Consider the following 17,694-nt stretch of genomic DNA (forward strand, 5'->3'; position numbering starts at 1 on the left):
CCAGAGGAAAGTATTGCCCCCCAGTCAGAGACAGAGAGAGGTACAGAAATAGTTTTCATTAGGTGCTGGACACTGCGGCGTATACATGGGAATGTTCTGTTCAGCAAAGGATGAAAGGAAGAGAAAGAGGCTGGTTTAAAACTTTCACAAGCCCTTTTAAATGGTGTTGTTTTATTTTTTTTAAAAGGACGGGAATAGAGCACATTTTGTATGACTGAGAAGATTGTCAAGTTGTTAAATATTGCAAAAGAAGGTTCTGTATGGGGAGGGGTGGGCCAATAACTATTCTGGTTCACTGGCAAGTTTAAGTAGTCAAAAATGGTTCTGTATCAGACTAAGAACAAAAAAAAAAAAGTCAAAATTTTAAGCAAATTAGACATTCCATTAAATGCAGTGTCGCGTCAAAAAAAAAAAAAAGTTTTATCTAATTTTAAAACTAGTTTAATGCTTCGAAATACATTTTCAGAAAGTTTTGGAGAAAAATGATTTTCTGAAAAAATCTAAAGGTTTTCTTTAGAAAAATGAAACATTTCGTTTTGCTTTGGATTCCTAAGAGTTTGTCTGCGATAAAAACAATTTTGGGAAATAAACATGAATTTTCCGAAACATTCAATGTAACTGAATCTGCGTTGTTTCTTGTGAAGGCTTTTTGTTAAAAAAAAAATTCTTGGTATTTGTGTGTGCACATACTGAATCATTTTCATTTTTTAATGTATTTCTATTAAAACTTTGGACAGAAATCAATCTCGTGAGACTAAAAGATTATTGTGCTAGTCCACGAGAACCACGGCTGTGAAGCCAGCTACATGCAAGTCTGTTACCGCTGTAAATTATTTGTGCAAAGAAGCAATTCCATTAGATGCACTGAGTGAGAAGATTTAAATCCAAGGAGCAGTCTTGATCATTTTAGTTTTAACTCCAGCATGAAGAGTGAAAAGGTAATGAGACTCCAGTGATTAGGATACCCTTCTGGGACTCTCAGCCCCACAAACTGAACCCTTGCTCTCCACAGACTTCTTGCAGGAAAGTCACCTGGGGCCAGATCTTGTTCCACCTCTTAGGTGTCCAAGTGGTCTCTAGTGGCTTTTAGACTCTAAAGATTCAGACACATGACAGAATTACTGCACGATAATTTATCCCAGATTTTACTCCATAAAGTAAAATATCTCCATATCATTTTACTCCATAAAGTAAAATAAAGTAAAGTATCTCCCATACTAAGGAGTGGATACACAACCAGCTCCCTCAAATACTGCAATAAGTGTTATTAGAATCTGGCTGCTAGGTGGTGAGGGATCCATTTTCTGCAGCTGAAATGGACTGAAATTGTCCTTGTGGAACCTCATGTGATTACTTTTGGCCCAATCCTCCAATCTTTCGAGGTCACTCTGAATCCTAGCCCTACCCTCCATTGTATCTACTTCACCCCCCAGCTTGGTGTCATCCACAGACTTGCTTAGGGTGCACTCCATCCCATCTTCCAGATAGTTAATGAAGATACGGAACAAAACCAACCCCAGAACCAACCCCTGGGGTACCCCACTTGATACCAGCTGCCACCTAGAGAGTGAGCTATTGATTACTACCCATTAAGCCCACGGCAGCTTTCTATCTACTGTATAGTCCATTCATCCAACCCATGCTTCCTTAGCTTGCTTGCAAAAATTATGTGGGAGACAGTAATCAAAAGCCTTGCTAAAGTCAAGATATATCATGTCCACTGCTTTCCCCGCATCCACAGAGCCAGTCATCTCATCATAGAAGGTAATCAGGTGGGTCAGGTGTGACTTTCCCTTGGTAAATCCATGCTGACTGTTCCTAATCACCTTCTCCTCCAAGTGCTTAGAAATGGGTTCTTTGAGGACCTGCTCCATGATTTTTCCAGGAACTGAAATGAGGCTGACTGGTTTGCAGTTCCCTGGATCCTCCTTTTTCCCTTTCTTAAAGATGGGAACTATATTCGCCCTTTTTCAATTGACTGGGACCTCCCCCAAGTGCCACAAGTTTGCAAAGATAATGGCCAGTGGCTCTGCAATCTCATCAGCCAACTCCCTCAGCATCCAGCCCCATGGACTTATATGCATCCAGCTTTTCTAAATAGTCCCTAACCTTGTTTTTCCCCACAAAATGCATGCTTAGTACTGGGTGCAGAGAACAGCACTAAGGGCTTTCTGCCTCCCAGGGAATTGCCTTCCTCACTACCTCTTGCCTGCCCTCCTGGCCTCAGGACTCTTGCACTCCTTGCTACCTGCTGGCCCAGCTTCAACAGTAATGCCAAGCCCATAAAATGGTGGTGAGGGCACTTTCCTAAGAAACAGATGTGGATTCAGTCTCAGACTGAATAGTGCCTAGAACCCAGGTCTCAATTCCTGGACCAGAAAACAAGAGAGAAGTAGATGATACGTGGTCACCTTTTATAATAAACTGATTGTAATTACCCTGTAGTTACCTAACAATTATAGTACGATTAAACTGCATTTTTGCTGGAGCCTATCCACAATTATCGCTGATTTATGGGCAGTTAATTAAGTGACTAAGAATCATTACAATGTAAAAATCATGTGGTTAAATACCTGGGTTCTAACAGTGCGTGCGTTAAGAATAGCATCAAAGGCAATTACATTGTCATGAAGTTAATCTTCTGGTCATACAAGTTAGGATTATTTACATGCTAAAAAGTGAACTAGAGTGTAGTTACAGTGTAATTGCAAGGAAACTAGAGTGTAATTCCAGTTGTGGTATTACAAAGAGCAACCTTAAATGTGTAAACTCTCTCAATTTTAATAATCCACATTGTTGCTAGTAATAAAGGTACACACCCCTATGCTAGAGCTGGTCAAAAAGTAAGAACTTTTTTTTCCAGAAAATGCTGTATCTCTCTCTCTAATAAGCAGCTGTCAGGCCTCAGTGTCACCCCTTTAAAATCTGCATTAGGATCCCAGCATGACAAATTACCCAGACTAGACCCCTGAGGTCATGAGCTTCTTCTGCCAGCTCCTGAGTGCTCTCTTTCCTCTGGTTTGTAATGAAGAGATATTTTGCAGAGGGAAACATCCCAGAGTGCTGTACCAGGCACAACAACGTTGAAATAGTGATGAAATAACTAGTACACCTGAGGTGAACTTGTATGAGACACATTATTCAAAACATCTGCTCTTTACAAGCATTTCAGGCTCCCCGAGAGAGTGATTTGTGTTTGTCTGTTCATGCCTTATAGTAAGGAACTATCCTTGCACAGCCAAGTGAGGTATTCACAAGTCAACACAGCTGGTGCTACTACCCTGATTTGGGTTAAAGCCTGTTCATAGCAACAGGGAAACTGAAAGATCAGGAGGAAAAAGAGTTAAAATAAAAAAAAAATGATGGAGCTGATCGGCAGTTATATCAAGGCTCTTTATGCTGTTTTGGAAATGCATCCTTCCAAAATGACAACGTTCCAAGAGTTAACATCTATTATTTGTTGGTATTTCCAAAGCCTGTGCCTCCTTGGTGAGTAATGTTTAAGTTTAATAAGTCATCAAAATGCTTGTGAGTGATTCTAGTTTGGTGACATTAGATTCCAAGGAGCCACCAACTCTTTAAAGGATGTGAAAGCAGTAGTAGGCAACCATCAGTCCTTCTGGATCACAGTGTATGCATGAGAGGTCACTGTAGACCTTCAACACATACACCTAAGCAGGAGTATAGAGGAGTAGAGGCTGCCCAGACCATCCATCCCCACTTTAGGCCATTGAGACAGAATCCAAAGGCCAGACTGAGTCCAGATTTTCAGTGCCTCAATGGCTGTAGTTATATACACATCAGATAGTCAAACCCAGGTCTCCTCCATGGCAGACAAGGATTCTACCAGTGGACCACAACGGAGTCCTTGAAAAGCAGTATGGCACCTCCTAAAGCAAGATCAAGTTCCCTAGACTTGCCCCCACTACACCCAGATCGTGCACCGCCTTCACTCTGTCCAAAAAACAGCCAAAGAGGGATTTTTCCTAGATCCTGGGAGAAATGCTGGCACTATTAAAGCCAGTGGAAATTATTAATTTTGATTTCAGCTTTGTGTTTCCCTCCCACTTTCCCCAGTCCACTTTGCATATGGTCAGCCAGAAGCTTTTAGTGTCTGCAGGAATAAGGGTGGATGAAAACAGGCCACACACACCAGCTGCTGGCAGGGCACCTGCACTTGATGGCATAGGAGATAAAAGCTATCATTTAGGGTAGAAAGAAAGCCTGGAAAAGTCAAGCTCAACTGGAGAGGTAGCAGAGGCAGGACCTTGTAATCGCTGCCATGCTCTCTGACTCGATACAAAGGTTGTAATTCAATTGCAGAGTTCTGCTTCAGTGCGCCCCTTATGATGTTAGCAGAGAATCTCTCAACTGAATTAAAGAATCGTATCAATTGGGAGGCAGACATTATTCTTATAGCGAGAGACAGAAGGAGAGAAAGCGAGAGAAAGAAAAAGATAGTTTATATATGTGCGTCTGTACTGCGTTCCAATCTAATTACTTATAATTTTAAGGTAGTGGGATGTGAAACACTAATTGAAAATTTTTGGTGCTTACATCTCAGCGTCTGCAGAGAACTTGTGCGCCCATCTGGTTAATAGGAAAGGGATTGTATTTTCTAGATCATTGATTTATCATCGTTAAGGCCCCAAATACAGAGTTCTGTAAGTCGGCTTCAGGAATATGTTTTTTCCATTACGTTTACACTGTCTAAAATTGCCTCTAGCACTGTGAATGTTAAAATTGACTGGAATCAATTTAGTGCAATCGCCTCCTTGCTCTGTCAGGGGTTGTTTATCTCATTTAGCTTTTGTAAGAGAAGGGTTGTTTTGTTTTTTTTAAAGACCCACACAATTATCCCTTTGTTATTATTATTAAAAAGGAAATAAACCCCAAACCTATTGATTTGGAGCATTAAGAACATCTAGATGGTAGGAGAATCGCACCAAGGGGAGTCTTCATAATGGGTAGGGAGACTATTTGTGTTATTACATATTACATAGGAGAATTTCCTCATAGATTCTCAGAAGCTTGCTTTCAAATCCTATGACAGGGAATGACAGTGACTAAGGAGTTAACTCCAGCCATCATCCTCCCCGCCACCCCTTATTTCTTTTGCCCGGAGGAAGAATGCTTTAAAAACGGCAGGATCTATACCCAGGGATTGTAGCACTGGCCTTCATTAATTTTGGAGGTGGGGAGGGGGTTTGGGCAATGGAGGGACGGTCTCATTTATTTAGCCTGAAGTCTTCATATGCTTATTACTGTTCTCCATTAGAAAAAGATCTTATTTAGCCTGTTACTTCATTATTTTTCCCTGCTGAGTCGTTTCATGACTTTCACAATTGCATGCAAACAAATGGTGCAGTAATTGGCCAAAGGATGCTGGTGACACCTTTGGTTAGTGTAGCAGTGTGGACCATTTGTGCAGAACACGGAAGGGCTTTCTTCTAAGACTGCCATGTTCCTATTAGGGAGAAGGTAGAGCACTCTTCCTGATTTCAAACTAACAAAGATAACCACCTCCTTGTTACCATCAGTAATTGCTGTGAAGCCCCGTTTACAAAAGAATCTGAACACATAATATTTATCAGGCCTAAACAGCCCGAAGGCATAACAGGATCCTACTGCTGGAAGTAGAAATTAGATACGTTCGGGCTAGAAATAAGATGCATATTATTAGCAGTGGAGGTATTACATCCAGGAATGACTGAGCTATGTATGCGATACATTTTCCATCATTTGAAGTCATGAAATCAAGATTGAATGTATTTCTAGAACTGTAAGAAAGCTCGACCATGAAATATGAGTTTGGCACAATAATTCATGGATGAGATCCTGTGACCTTTGTTACACAGGAGATCGGGTTAGGAGATTATAATGTTCTGCTCTGGCTTTAAACTCTATGAATAGGTTATTCAAATCCAGGGCAGTTGAATAATTGACAGTAGCGGTCCCTATCCATGGCTACCCATGGTGTGTAATGAGTTGGATGGGTCTCAATCTAAGTGGCTTGCATTTGGTATCATAAATAATCCTGCCATATCTGGCACTTATTGGCTCCCTTGTTAGCAAAACAATGCAGATAGGACACAGAGACTGAACATGAGGACTTCAGTTTCTCTCGTTTCTAAAACTGCTCCCTTCATACCAGAAGGGAGGAAAGCAGGCAATGTACTTTGGGGGACATGGCAGTGCTGTCAAATAGGGCCTTCAGTGCTGCCTCCCTGGGCACTGCAGATCTGGCTCAAAGCCCATTAGTCAGCTGAAATGGCCTCATCAAATCTTCCTGAGCTTCATATCAAGCCTTGCACGTGTGTGTCTGTATACACGTGTATGCCTGACACATACACAAGTGTGCATCCATGTGTGTATATAGCTATACAGACAGACACACACAAACCACAAAAAGAAATGACAGTATTTGAAATCCTAAACACTTTGTTCTGATAGCATTAGTCTATTTATCCGGTGTCCCTTCCATTTCATTGCACAGGGACTCAAGTGACAACTCACCATTTTGCACTGACAGCATGAAAGGCTTTTTACGAACGGCAGCTTTTATCATTCTGAGAAAGCGAGAGCGTGCCCATGTGCACAAGCAAACAGCAGATCCAGCAGATCTGGCAGGGCATGTGAGCTCTGAGTTCCTCTCATGTCAACTGAGGATGCTGAAGCTTCAGAAGGCAAATACTATTCTCCCAGAGTGACAGGGCATTGCTTAGTGGGGAAGAGAGAAGACAGGTCTATGTAATGTGCAATCTCTCCAAAGAGTAAATGAACAAAGTAGTAATTGTTTAAAGTACAATAGTAGTGAACTACCCATGGTAGAGGAGGAAGAAAGGACAGCTTTCTGGGTAAGGAACCAGTTTGGGACTTGGGGCACCTGGATAAGATTCTGAGTTGTCAATTCCTGTGCAATTCTGTTTAATCTCCCTGTGCTTTCTTCATTGAAAGCATCTCAGGAGTGGATACCAATTGCTTTGGTTTTGTCAGCCAAAGCAAAGGGGCAAAGGGCATAATGGACGTAGGGAATAAATTCACTTTTCATGTCTTGATACAATGCATGAAGGTCTAAATAATTTAGACTGTGAATTCTTTGATGAACAGTCCATGGACCACGACTGGGACCACTGGGTACTCCCACGAAGTAATTAACAGAATTATAATTAAGGTGCATTGATCACAACCATTTGGGTTCAGAGAACGCTCATAGTGCAAGCACTAGTGCTGCACCTGCTCTGGTATAGAAAGTCAAAAGTTGGGAAATGACCCCCTCCCCCACTCCTAAAAAAAAATTAATTAACAATGATTTTGTTTTTTCCAGAACAACAACAAAAAAAAGAACAGAAAAGAAAAGGGAGAGGGGGGAAATGGAAGGGATTGTAGAAGATCAAAATTCAACAAAACCCCAGAAGTTTTCAATTAAGGATGTTTGTGTGTGCGTGTGAAATGTTTATTGTTGTAAAAAGCTGTTTGCTCTCAAAAAAATGTCACCCTTCCCTATTCTCCAATAGCATTAAACTCCTATCTACTTTTTCTTTTATACAGAAACCTTCTGATAGTATAGTTATTCTACCAAGCCACTGGGCATCTCCACCCTACAGAAATGAAACCTGACTAAAATGGACGATTTTTGGCCCAAGGGACTGAATACTTGGTGATAAGTGTGCTTCCCTCAGGTTTGGTATGAAAGCTTCCCATTTTTAATATTCCATCATCAGCTTGCAGCACTTGCAAAAAGATTCCTAATTGAATACATGCCTCCGGCTACATTCAGATTGTGTTCAAAGAAAAGGCCCTGTATCTGTGATACAGACATCAAAGGAATCTCTTTATTGATCCATTATAAAACTAATCACCTTGTGCTGGGGACCTAGATAATGCTGGGGACTTTATAGCTCCTTACACAGGCAAATCATCCATGGAAGTCGGTGGAACTGTAGGAACAGGCCTAATGCATGAAGTACATTGCTAGGTAGCTACGGCTGGTTGGGACAGAGCTTGGAATTAACTCTCTCCGAGTAAGCACCTGACTAGGGCTCAAGTGCCACATAGGAGACTCCAGAGATGTAAAACGAAGGTGCTACCCACTTGTGCTGATTCCACCTCCCATGGCCTCTCCTTTATAGCAGGGATATGAACCCAAGTATTCTGGCCAACTATTCTGGCCGTCGAGCTGGAAGACAGGCTAAAGATACAGGCTGACCTGGACAGACTTGTAAAGTGGGCAGATCTAAACCTGATTATGTTTAATACCGAGAAATGTAAAGTGCTCTATCTGGGGAGAAATAATCCACAACATACTTTCAGGCTCCGTGGTGCTACCCCAGCCAGCACCACAACTGAAAGAGACCTGGGGGTCATGATCGAGCACAAAATGAACAGGAGCCACTAATGTGATGCTGTAGCGGCTGGCGTGCATCAACCAATGCATCACTAGCAAGATTAAGGATGTCATCCTCCCGCTCTACTCGGCATTGGTGATGCCACAGCTGGAGTACTGCATCCAGTTCTGGGCGCCGCACTTCAAGAGGGCTGTAGAGAAGCTGGAAAGAGTCCAAAGGAGGGCCACACAAATGATTAAACATCTAGAGAGCAGACCATAGGAGGAGAGGCTGAGGGACATGGGACTGTTCAGCCTGGAAAAGAGACTTGGGGGGGGGATGGGATTTGGTAGCAAACTTTAGGTATATAAGGGGTGAACATCAGGGGCTAAGAGAACATCTGTTCACTAAGGCACCCCAGGGGCAGACTAGGAATAATGGTCATAAATTGATAGAAGACTGCTTCAGATTAGACATAAGGAAAAACTTCTTTATGGTTCGTGTCCAGAGTCTGGAACAGACTCCTCGCAGAGGTGGTACAATCACCTTCCCTGGAGATCTTCAAAAGGCGACTGGTCGTGTACCTCGCTGGGGTCATCTGACCTCAGCAGTCTTCCCTGCCTTAGAGCGGGGGGCTGGACCCCTAACTTCCATGAATCTATGACCCATCATCAATAATGAATACTTAATAAATAATAGGGAATAATGAGTGATAGTTAGTTAACAACAATCAATAATTAGTAATTTACTCCGTTAGCATTCAAAATGTTTGTATTGCTGCAGCAGGTCTTCACAATGATACATAAATGTAGTTGAAAACATTGTCCCTGTCCTGAAGAGCTTAACAGGACCACACAAAGGGAAGCATGTACAACAAACCTAAATCCCCTGTGCGCCACAGGGCAAGCTGAAATTTTCATTTGTGGGAGCTTTTTAACCCTTTTTCCTACGCTCCCCCCCTTACACTAGTGTAAAAACAGGACCGAAGTAACAAGGATCACTGGGTTGTTTTTAAATGGGGAAAAAATTAAAAACAACCTGGAAAAAAAATAGTGAACATTTTCAAACAAGCCTTTTATTTTATTTTATTTTTTGCTACAGTGCTTTTGTCCCAGGAGATACGTACCACCCAGCCAAAACCTCCATTGCTCAAGTATCATTTCATGATTATCAGGTGCTCAGGTAATTTTTGGATGAAGCCGTCCTTCCATTAACTTAAATGGGGATTGGATAAGTGCCCTGCCAGACACCCACCACAGCAAGCTTTGGGTTTAGCCAAGACATTATTTTCTCCAAATCTTCAACATGTGCTGAGCCCAATAGCAACACACACCCGTGCTGACTCCTAATCTCTGTCACTTTTCTCACCTCCTGCTAGCATAGCCAGCTACAGCCACACCTGCCCTTCTGCCACTGCAAATCTTCCTTGAATTTCTTGTTTGATTTCTTCCAGCAGGAGTCTTGTTGAAAGCTCAGACTGGTTTCCAGGAGAGGAGGGAATACCCGTCTATAAACACTAGGCTGATAGGAATCAAATTTGCTATTAAGGATCTTGTAATAAAGACCTTTTTCTGCAGCATTAAGTTCTGTACTGCTCTGACTTCCCAGCCGAGCTCTCAACCCTGAATGCTGCTGATTGCTAAATACCTTCCGATGAGTGCATGTTAGAATTCAGACATTTACACTCATCCAAACCAATCTGTGGAAATCCAGTGACAAGACACTCTTACATTTGCAGCAGAGTTATTAAACTTTCTCGCTTGCTGGCTGCAGCTAGCCAGCCTCAGGCATATGTTCAAGCACTGACAGGGTTACAAGACAGAACAGAAGCTCCAAGATTATGCTAAAATGTACTTTGTTATTTCTATTCAGCAAGCATCTTCATGCTTTTGTGGGGGCTTTTATGTTTATTTAATTTGATTTATAACTTCCTACCACTAGTTACCCATCCAAACCAGTCCCAGAGTTTTTAGCAGAATTAAAAACCTAGAAATTAAGATACAAACGGGAATCAAAGTTGGTTGCAAGCCAAAACCTTTTACTACTTGTAATACTCGTCTCAGGACTGACCTTCCACAAAATCTCGGATCATCCCATGCAGCCTTCAGCTCCCCAGGATGGCTTAGTGCTTACTAGCCTCAGACTTGTATGATCTCAACTACGGCAAGATCTACTGCTGTGTCCAGCTTCCACTGGTTGCAGCCAGCAGGAGATACTGTTAGGGACCCATTAAGGTCTCTAGTGCCAGGCAAAGTTTACAGTATCTTAGGAACTGATCTTCAGTGCATCAGCCCCATGCTAGGGCCCATAAGCCTGTAGAGGAATACCAGAGTACAACACATCACTCTGCAGAAAGCCCCTGCTCCTTGCCCATACACTGGAGTCTGCAGAGAGGAAGGTGTAGGAGCTGGTTCTGGTTCTCCATTTGCTGAGGATTGCCCTGCAGTAGGGATCCTGAGTTAAACTCTTGCTCCCTTTTTGCCTTCTGAATAGCAAAGAGAGTGGAAGAGGACAGTGACCCTGACCCTTTAACTTAATGCCTAACTTTTGCACCCCTGGCTTGCAGGGGCTTGGAGAGTGACTCCCGAGCCATCTGGTTCTCGAAGAAGTCTGGTGGCCAGACACTATGCTTCCTATATCTGATGGGAATAAAAGTGACCATACAGATGGCACGTGCATTGAGAGACAGAGGAGAAAGGCCAAACTACCAGTGCAACAGCTCAGTTTCAGCTGAAGGCTCCTCTTCGTCTTTCATGCATGACCCATCCTGGCAATTTACTGCATTCCCCATTCCTAGGATATTTGAGTGATTATATTTACATAAACACACACAAACACATGCATACATGCTTTTTCCCTAAAAACACTGCTAGTCTCCATCAGGGAAGGAGGATCCGTCATCACCATCATACAGAAAGCTACCGTTTCTGCTGCCAGCAGCTAACAGTGGGAGGCGGAATAAATTGCGCATGTACATGACTCGTGGCAAAGGTGTCACAGCAAATATAGCAACCATAGTGGAGGAGTTGAAAATGCCACATTGCAGCCTAATGAAGAGTGATTACAGGTGCAGACAGCTCTCTGTGTCCTAGAGGAGGCTAATTCCATGGTAATCAGCCTATCATGAATTGAGGAGGCAGAATACTAGTATTTTACAGCAACAACAGTCACCACCACCAACCTACTGCAATCTGCAAACTTCAGATCCTGGTATTGTCTTGTTAGTTGTAGGCAAGGAAAGATGTGATACCCTTCTATATACCTGCACATGTGTATGAAGGTGCATGTGTGTGTGCATGAATACATAAGTGTGTGCGTGTATCGAGTCAGGGCACTTGCATTTGTCTGTCTACGCATGTTATGTGACTGAATAGGTTTATACAGTATTTATTATTTATTTAAGTGATTTATATGCTGCCCTTCCCAACAAAAGCTCAGGGCAGCTTACAGCAAGAGGAGCAGAACTGTATCAGTGAGTGAACGTTTGCCAGGGCACTGTGCATGTTTTTGTCTACAGTATGTCAGTCTGTGTGCACATTTGTGTGCACGTGCCAGATTTCTTATAGTTTAGCTCTGCATGTTTGTTAGTGTCTGAAAGCATGTCCATATGAGTGCTGACATGTACGGATATGCTGTATGAGCACATATGTCAGTGTGCATGTCCATGCCTCCATCAGTACGGTGAACGGGAGGCAGGGATCTAGTTTGGTAGGCTGCTGACATACCATATTTTGGAGCTTAAAATCACTGGGTCTTAAGTACTACAAACATTGTATGGTTTCTTATTGCAAGACCTCCCCAATCGCCATTTCTTACTAGTGATTGAAGAACCTCAAGCAAGGAGTAACTGGTGAGGGGGAATAACACAATAAGATGGTATGATGCCTCCTTAGTTCACAGCTTTTCCCCTTATAGAAATACTTACAACAAGATGTATGGAACTGCGGCAAGGTTACATATTAAACCTTAATGCAGGGCACGCATGATGTGTGTTATTGTTGCCTGCCAAGAGCTGATTTGTGCTGTAGTGCTTCTCAGTGTTGTGACAGTTCAATTCACATCCAAGTCCAGAAGGACAGTTGTATTTTCAGAAGTACTTTTAAGACGTGCCTGAAAAAAGCAAGGCTCCTGACAGGAGCCAGGTAACGGCTGGATAATACACAAACCCATTTGCTAAACACCACTTGAAAAAAAAATCACAGGCAGCATAATTGACTTTTGCAGCTTGGATAATGTAGGTCACTACTTTAGTGTAACAAGAAAACGAATGTAAGTCGGAGTGAAAGACAGAAGGGAAGTAATTACAAAAAATAGATTAAATAACCATCAGATAACAAGCATAATAATAAGTATCAGTGTAGTGAAGACAGAGAAAAACAATTTGTTAAATGGATTGTAGCTGGGTTCTAAGAACCTGTCGGTTTTCAGCTTTTTTTTCCCCCTCTATCATGTTTGCAGTGAACAAAGTGCTTTCTCCTTTTGTAATTTATATGCTACTTGCCATGGTTTCAGCTTACAGCTTTCTTTGCTTAGAAGGTTACTAACTTAACACCTGATCTCATTAACACAGAGGTCTTAACACTTCCAGAAGCAGGGAGAAACCATGCAGTCTCACACAAATAAGAATGAGCATAGTCCAAACCAAAGTGCTGAGCTCTAGCAGAGATTTAAAAATGGGGATTTAGGGTGCTCCACACTTTTTGTAAATTCAGCAGAGCTTTAAAAAAAAAAAAAAAAGAGAGAAAACTGGATGGCTTGGGGTACTGGTAATGGCACATAGAGCTTCAATCACTGGTTTCAATCCAGTCCAGGTCAACAATGATTTAAACTTTGATCTAAAGTCATCAGCAACAGATGGCTGTTCAGTGGCCCATGTGAAATAAGTTTGGAAGGCTCTCTTCTCGCTTCCTAGTGGGTCGGTGTTTTCACATCACACAAAATCAGTCACAACTACCCTGCTTGTTGACTGTAAGTAGACATATGCAGACTGAGCTCTCAGTGTGCAAGGGGGAGTGCATTCTCTCCGTACCAGGATCAAGTGGTATCACAAGGGATGGAGGGTGGGATGAAAGGAAGAATGTAATGCTATCTGTCTGTGTTGAGTCACTTTTATCATGTAATAATTTAAACTTTAGAAGACTCTCTCAGGCTCAGAAAGACTCTCTAAATCACCCGTACTCGCTCCTGTATAAAAAGGGACACCCATTTACACGCTGAGGCTAAGTACAGACTTTCAAAAAGCCTGAGCCTGAATTGATTCAATCTTTACAGGTTAGGCTAACCTGCGTAGATAGAACCGATTTACAAGTGAACAGACATTCACTTTTGATACTGGAAATGCAGCCACCCGCTGGCAGTGGCTCAGGCTAGAAGCCGGGGAGCGCTAGGGCAGCCCTCCCTTCCCTTCCCTTCAGACAGGAGGGAACCTGACATCCACCCGAGAAACGTGCCTGCCTATGTCCTTAAACCAACACGGCTACAACCAAAAAGCTTCTGCTGCGACACATTTTTCCACCAACTAGCCTCATTAGGCCAAATTCAAAGGTGTTGTCAAAGTGACGGTGAGCCAAACAGTGTAGCTGAGCTAAACTCCAGGTCTACAACTGTGGAGCATCACTGTAGAAATGATCTGCGACTACTACACTGGTATAGATCAAGAGGACAACTTCCTGGGGTGCAACGCCTCGGGGAATCATAAGTCTTCAGACAATGTAACAGAATCCCGTCAGTGGCATTTACTTAAAATTACTTTCTCTTAGAGTTACCTCTGAATTTGGCTCAGGGGGTTGTAATAAGGGTACCCAATGAGCATTCGTGAAGGAGGAATGCAAGAAGAGTCCTGGAAGTTTGCGGGTGCGCACTGAGGGGGGCAGCGTAGTTACATGCCACTTTCAAATGCATTCCTTGCAGTGACATGAGAATAGTGATTCTCAACCTTTTTCGACTCAAGACGCCCCTTGCTTAGTCACAAGTCACCCCTTGGAAAATGTCAGCTCTTAGTTTTCACTAATTGTTTTGACTCCAGAAAAAAATATTAGAGCAACTTTTGTGTTGTAAAGAGCACAGAAAGACTATGACAGGTCAGAATGTATATAACACTATGGATTTCTACTTGAAATCTCTGGATCTATCTTGTGAATCCAGATGAGAATTATTTCATTAGAGGTATTTCTCTTTGCTCTGCTACCAGAGGCACAATGGCACAGGGGTAGGAATGAGATACTGCAGAGGGTGATGCAGCAGCATGCAGGAAGAAGAAATATCCAGCCCACGTGGACACAGAAGAGTCTGTATCACTTTTGCTAGCAAATATCCTGCCAGAGGCCTGATCACATGACCTGACCACCTGCTACCTCCAAAGAACTGAGGGTATTTGATGATCATTTTAAGGGAATGGTCCTGGGTACAGTTTTGGCCCTGGGTTGGTACTTAGCAGTTTATTACCCACTGCAGTAGCTAACAGTCAGGCACAAATGCAGGAGGTTCAAACAAACAGGCCTTTCTTTTATTTTTTTATCATTCAGAGCCCACATAGATGGGGTCAGTGCCCCTCTCAAAAGAGCTCATTTTAGCATAGCATCTTAACGAGGTGCAGCACTCCCTTGCTCTATGGTCTGAAACATCGGCATTGACCTGCATCCTTATTGGACATTACTCTCCCCACCTGCTGCTCCCAGTTTGTTTCTGGGACAGGAATGTCCTTGTCCTTTGCTGCCTGGCTCATTAACCAAAGGCTCCCTTGAATGATAGTAAATTCAGAAGGGACACAGGTGAAAGGAATGGCAATTTGCTCACAGCTTGATAATTACACATTTTTCAAAATAAATTAAAGCTGGGGCTAACTGCAGCACAATGTTTTCAGAAGTCCTGCTTAAAGAGGAATTAATTGGAAGCTGCATTGATTGGAGGGGCTGTTGAGCCTTTGGAATTCATTTAGACACCATTTCAAACCAAGTCCCAGACTGCTTAGCAGACAGAGCTTTGCTCAAACCAGGAGGGAGAGATGAGAAGAGTTCACTTGCAATGAATGGTCTTTGGAGAACCCCGGTATATTCAAGGCTACCTTTCCTCAAAGAACAGCGATGTTTGATGAATAAATAGAGATCAGTCTCTTCAACGGGCCCTTGCTTCGGGGTTACCCAAGACAGGAAGGCTCCATGAACCAAGTGTACATCATAATCCAAGCAACACAAAAAGGGAGCTCTGGAGGTTGCCTAGTCCACCCCCTGGTCAAGGCAGGACCATCCCTGCCTAAACTACCCCAGACTGGATTGTTTAACCTGTGCTTAAAAGCTTCCAGTGATAGCTGATATTCCATGAGCTCTCTAGGCAGTCTGTTTTACATGCATGAGAAATTTTAGCAGAAAGTAGTAGGTCTAAACAAGGATTGTGACACTCTCACCTGCATCCTCCCACCTCCTTCTTCAAATTCTTGGATTTGGAACAGTATGGCCCACATGAGTACATGGGCATGTCCCAGTCATTCCTCTTTTCTCAAGTACAGCCTAACTACAAAAGTACCTATTTGCTTCGGGGGTCTCAAGGCCTCATTCTCACTGATTGCTTGCTGTAAAAGGGTACCTAAACTCATATATTCTTGGTCCCCAAAAGGCATACTACTCCAGGAGCTATGCCAGACGTTCCAGTTAACAACAGTACAACAGCAGTCTTTGTCACTATTACTGTAGTTTACTATAGTTTATATCCAGAGATGGTTAATCTTCCATGCAGGACAAGCCCTTGTATTTCTGTTATAGTCTGCTTGTCTTACCAGCTTGCATGTGTTTAAAAGGGCAGCTCTGCATAATAAATTCTGTTGGTGTAATCAAATATTTCAGTAGATCAGATTAATTTTAATTTGTTGTCCCTGTGACTTCTCCCCTACATTGCATACACAGCACCAGACAGTGTGAATTTAACTTACCGGGGCTTTCCTGATCTCCCGCTGACTTGTGTAAGCAATTAATGCAGATAAGTGAAAGATGGAATTCACAGGAGAATTGTAGCTCCTTGGATCCACTTCACAATATTTGCTTTCTACACACTGTGCAAAGAATGAGGTTGCAAGAAGAAAATTGCCATTCTCTTCAGCGTGGGGCATGGAGGCTGCAGCAGACCTAGAAATCTCTCCCACTCCGAGTTAGTTAGTTATAGGATGTGTCTTAAGAGGTGAAACAAAAAAAAGTTTTCACATGATAGGCAACACCAGCAATAGCCCAGCTCTGGAGAGAGCCTGTGTCAGATCCTAACCTGGTTCTCAAGGGTCTTTAAGTTTCAGGGCATTCTAGTCTAGGGTCTTGTTCTGTCCTGTTAAGGAGAGCTGGGGCCAAATGCAATGTTATATAATACCCAGTCACCTGAAGTTTGACTATCTATCTTAGGGTCTCTGACTTCTACCCAGCAATGTACTCTCCAAGTGCCTTCCAGACACAAATCAAGAGCAAGAGCCAACTCTTCCTTGTTGCAGCTTCAGACTGAAACACTCATAGCCTGTTCCAGTGGAAACAATTTCTCCTGACAAAACCAATAGGTATGTGCATGAATTATTCAGGCAGGCCTCTGTGATTCAAATAAAGAGAGGGGCAGAGACCAGCTAGAAGGGAAACTGCCTGCCATACCTGCTGTTTTCCAAGTGTCGGATTCCCATAAAAAATGAGAATAATAGTAATACAAATGAATCACAATCCAGGACCAGCCAAATAACAAAGATCTCAACACTAGAGTGAAAGTCAAATGCGCTATCCCCATTTAGCTGCCATCTCCTGAATAGGTGAAGTGCAGCATTTATATAGGAGGTGGAGTGTCACTAGGGTAACATCCCACTGTTGGCTGGGAAAGGATTGCACTGATGGAGTCAAGCCATACAGATTTCTGGGCAGTCTCCGGCACGGATCAGACTTGGCTACCATGCCCCTCTACTTTGCTATGGGCAATTTTACCGTATGTTGCATGTAAAAGAGCTAGGAGTCAGGCCAGGATGGGTTTTGAATAGTCTCTGTCTAACTTTGCTAAAGACATCTGTACTTCTGCCAGTACACTCGGCACAAACGTGCCACTCGCAGCAACTTATTCTTTTCATGCAAGCATTTTCAGACCATGCCACACATCAGACACATGATTATTTACACACATGGCCACCCATAGCATAAAACACAAATGACATATAAATTCACATACACACCACCAAAACCACACCAAACACACTCTTCACAAACTCACTTTTCAGCTCACATTGATGCACTAGGTACACATGATCACCAGCTAGTACACATGTATATTAGTGCACACATGTACAAAAGACCCTGAGCATATGAGACACACCTGCCTTGAGAGGTGTGGGGAAGAAACCTGATGGCTCTAAAGGGAA

The sequence above is a fragment of the Alligator sinensis genome, unplaced genomic scaffold (assembly GCF_000455745.1).
Source record: "Alligator sinensis unplaced genomic scaffold, ASM45574v1 scaffold278_1, whole genome shotgun sequence".
NCBI classification, from domain to species: Eukaryota; Metazoa; Chordata; order Crocodylia; family Alligatoridae; genus Alligator; species Alligator sinensis.